The following is a 4,526-nucleotide window of genomic DNA, read 5'->3' on the forward strand; positions in this document are numbered from 1 at the left end:
GCGTTGAACTTACTGCTCTGTACTATTCTATCCTCTGCATGTCCTGGAGTACAAAAGAAACAGCATACAGCAACATGTGTGAACTGGCAGGATCGGGGAAAAAAAACACACAGTCACTGATTACAAACCGCAAGATGTTATGCGAATGGATATGAATAATGTTGCATTTGTGCCACAAAGTTTTCCGAAATGTACTATACAGGTCATAAAACTAATAATTCTAAATATCTTATATACCTACGTCTGTGTTTTTTTTTTTTGACATCATACACCATAAGGTGCACACTAATTCAGCGTGAGCAGGAGCACTCAATAAAGCTGAATAAAAAAAAAATCAAGTGACAGTGAGTTACGAAGAAGGCAGATTCGGCAGCGTTTGTGTGTCAGCTTTAATCCATCCATATGAGAGAATGTCCAGTTCCATTGTCTCAAAACACCACTCACATCTCCAGTTATTCCATTTCAAATGAAAAATAACAGCGTCAGATCCCTGGGTGGGGGGGGCAGTAGTATGTATCGTGATTTAGAGAGAATAGAAATTTAAAAAACGGTAACTTTTACAAGTCCTATAAATGCACACCGTGTGTTACAGACGCAAACCAAATGTATGTGTGTACTGTATTATATTAACAAAAGGAGCAGCTGACTACTGGTATATTAAGAAAATTTTGGAAAGGTTTGACTTGATGTTATAATAAGTTTGTTATAATATTAAGTTTAATGTCACTGTCTCTGTGCAGACATTTTAAAATCTGTTTTGCTTTTCTTTGTACATGCATAGCTGAGCCAGATTTAGTACAAAGGGGCTCAGCATTTAGAATTGCCGAGCCAAGCATAGGACAAGATAGACAAAGACAGCTGGAGGAATGTATAGTCAGCCTAAAGACAGAATAGTATATATCTGTCCTCTGTCAGCACAAAATCTTCTTTCCTTGTTTGGAAATGGACTATTTGCCGACGTGGGGACCTACACGTGGAGAAACCAGTATATAAGGCTTGGACTCCTGCCAAGACACTTTGAAGCCTATGGATGGAAGATTATGTCATCCGTCCCGAAAATCCTTTCAGCGCAGTGACGAAAATGACAAACTATACACAAAATGTTGTCATGGCTTCCTTTTCGTCTGTTATGCCGCGTAAATCGTCATTAAAGAAAGCTAAGTTATATTTTTCTCTTATATGATTTTTACCACTGTATCACTATGGGAGGGATATCACCTTTTACATTATATCTATGTAGTTTCTGGTTACTTAAAACGCCACAATTTAAAAGAACTTACTCCAATTAGGGAGCTTTTGCTTCTAAAAGGAAACACTTGACAGAATGTAAAACAAGAGCAACACCATGTAAGCAGAAGCTAGATTATAACCAGGAGTATGATAAGTCAGTTGATCCCAAAAGGTTTAGAGAACTATTTGGCAGTTTGCCCCAATTAATGACATGTACTAGACCAGACTTAAGGTTTTGTCATCAGTAAGCTATCACGTCACTTTCCAAACCAAGTACCCAGCAGTGGGTGACAGCAAAACATGTGTTACGATATTTGAAAGGAACTGCTGATTATGCTATACTAGACAAAGAGCCCGTTTCGACAACGTAAGATGAAACGGGCACGAGTTTGTGTCAGCAGTGTATGAAGAACAAATGATAAGTAATGAAGAAGTTGTTTTGTAATGATTGTAGCCTGCTTTACTCATTACTGTACAGGCTTGTACTGTTAGTTGATGAATTTTCCAGGTGTATAGTATAATATTGAATGATGAATGTTCCAGTACAATATGGAATAGTAATAAGTATAAGCACCACAAACCTGATATAGGTGTATTGAATGAATGCGTAATTGAATCCATCCATCCATCCTCTTCCGCTTATCCAAGGTCGGGTCGTGGGGGCAGCAGCTTGAGCAGAGATGCCCAGACTTCCCTCTCCCCGGCCACTTCTTCTAGCTCTTCCGGGGGAATCCCAAGGCGTTCCCAGGCCAGCCGGGAGACATAGTCCCTCCAGCGTGTCCTGGGTCTTCCCCGGGGCCTCCTCCTGGTTAGACATGCCCGGAACACCTCACCAGGGAGGCGTCCAGGAGGCATCCTGATCAGATGCCCGAGCCACCTCATCTGACTCCTCTCGATGCGGAGGAGCAGCAGCTCTACTCTGAGGCCCTCCCGGATGATTGAGCTTCTCACCCTATCTTTAAGGGAGAGCCCAGACACCCTGCGGAGAAAAGTCATTTCAGCCGCTTGTATTCGTGATCTCGTTCTTTTGGTCACTACCCATAGCTCATGACCATAGGTGAGGGTAGGAACATAGATCAACTGGTAAATTGAGAGCTTTGCCTTATGGCTCAGCTCCTTTAACACCACGACAGACCGATGCAGAGCCCGCATCACTGCGGACGCCACACCGATCCGCCTGTCGAACTCACTCTCCATTCTTCCCTCACTCGTGAACAAGACCTCGAGATACTTGAACTCCTCCACTTCGGGCAGGATCTCACTCCCAACCCTGAGAGGGCACTCCACCCTTTTCCGGCTGAGGACCATGGTCTCGGATTTGGAGGTGCTGATTCCCATCCCAGCCGCTTCACACTCAGCTGCGAACCGATCCAGAGAGAGCTGAAGATCACGGCCTGATGAAGCAAACAGGACAACATCATCTGCAAAAAGCAGTGACCCAATCCTGAGTCCACCAAGCCGGACCCCCTCAACACCCTGGCTGTGCCTAGAAATTCTGTCCATAAAAGTTATGAACAGAATCGGTGACAAAGGGCAGCCCTGGTGGAGTCCAACTCTCACTGGAAATGGGTTCGACTTACTGCCGGCAATGCGGACCAAGCTTTGACACCGGTTGTACAGGGACCGAACAGCTCTTATCAGGGGGTCCGGTACCCCATACTCTTGGAGCACCCCCCACAGGATTCCCCGAGGGACACGGTCGAACGCCTTTTCCAAGTCCAGCGTAATTGAATCAGAATGCGTAATTAGGCCTCGAGCTGTAGTCGAAATCGCCTTTCAGGCCTCTAGAGCTTTAATCGAAGTCGCCTTTCTCTTTGAATTTTTGCGGCCGTAAATCCACCGCCTGCTGCGATGTTGGGGTTGGATGTCGGTCTCGTAAGGTTTTTCGGGCAGCTGCGCAGAAGGTGACTGCACATTCGGCTTCAGAAGTGCGCAGAAGGCGACTGCGCATTCGGCTTCGGACTGACGTGAGTGAGGAGGCACCTGTATTAAGATGTTATAGAAAATGTGAAGATCAATTAAAATTACAAGCTGATAGTGATGCAGATTGGGCAACAGATGCAGATGATAGACGCAGCACGACTGGATACAGTTTCAGTCTAAGTAAAATGGGGGATTTAATTTCATGGAAAACAAAGAAGCAAACCACTGTGGCATTATCTACATGTGAAGCTGAGTATATGGCACTTACTGCCACAGTACAGGAGGGGATGTATCTCATCCAGCTCTTAAAAGGAATAGATGGTGAAATTCAGCATGAACCAGTGGAAATTTATGAGGATAACCAGGGTGCATTTGCCCTAGCAAAGAACCCTGTAAACATGTGGACATTAGGTACCACTTTGTCACAGCAATGTTAAATGATGGAAAAATTACTCAGAAGTACTGTCCAACAGAAGAAATGGTTGCTGATATTATGACAAAACCTGTAACAAAGATGAAATTGAAAAGGTTCAAAGGATCTGTATTCAGTATGTAAATTGAGAAGTCTATTCTGTTTTTATCGAAGGCTGTTGTCAAAAATGCATAGCAATGTGAGACCAAGTGGGGATGTTGACATATAAATGTAAAATGCTCTCAATTGAAAGATGTGTTCCCTTTGTTAAGTGCTCGCGTGATTTTGGTGCACGGTGGTGCGCATTTGCATGTAAAAGATTTTTTTTCTTTATAATAAAAAGGAGACTGCAAGACCGGTTTATTTTACCCTGGTCAAGAAGCTTCAGAGAGTGTTGTTATTCTTCCGACGTCAGTATATTACCCAAGCGTACTCTGTTAATAGTTTTCTTACCATCGCAAGGACATTTAGTCTACATGTCAACAGTAGAAGTAGAAGAAATGGAAGGACGCAGAGTGAAGAAGGCACCGCTGAGATTTGAACTCAGGACCTCCTGTTTACAAGGCAAGCACTTTAACCAGCTAAGCCACGGCGCCACACATCTGACCCTCCCTTGCCAACTTACCATTTCACTCTGTAAAACAGAATGTTTAGTGCAGAATACTTCGATTCTAAAATATGGACAAAGATACTGCAGGTGAGCATCAGGTGTTGGGCGGAGTGAGAAAGTCCCTTAAGAGGCAATCATTGCGTTTAAAGGGCGGTGGGGTCATTTGCAGTAAGCAGCATCGGAATATTTTCTTCTTGAAACTGAACTGCTGGCACTGATAGCTGCAGAAAGGATAATAGACTCTAAGATTTAAATGCACAACAAAGGTGGGTTTCAAACACATGTATGCAAAGTACAATGGATTAGCAGTCCATCGCCTTAACCACTCGGCCACCTTGTCACATGAATAAA

The 4,526-nt window shown here is 43.8% G+C and overlaps 1 non-coding gene across 1 annotated transcript; it reads right to left on the bottom strand.

The window, feature by feature from the left end:
- Positions 1-4,087: 4,087 nt before the first annotated feature.
- Positions 4,088-4,161, bottom strand: trnat-ugu (transfer RNA threonine (anticodon UGU)). Its single transcript has one exon. It is a non-coding gene; the product is annotated as a tRNA-Thr (tRNA).
- Positions 4,162-4,526: the final 365 nt, after the last annotated feature.

This window comes from Erpetoichthys calabaricus, chromosome 5, assembly GCF_900747795.2.
Source record: "Erpetoichthys calabaricus chromosome 5, fErpCal1.3, whole genome shotgun sequence".
Lineage (NCBI taxonomy): Eukaryota > Metazoa > Chordata > Cladistia > Polypteriformes > Polypteridae > Erpetoichthys > Erpetoichthys calabaricus.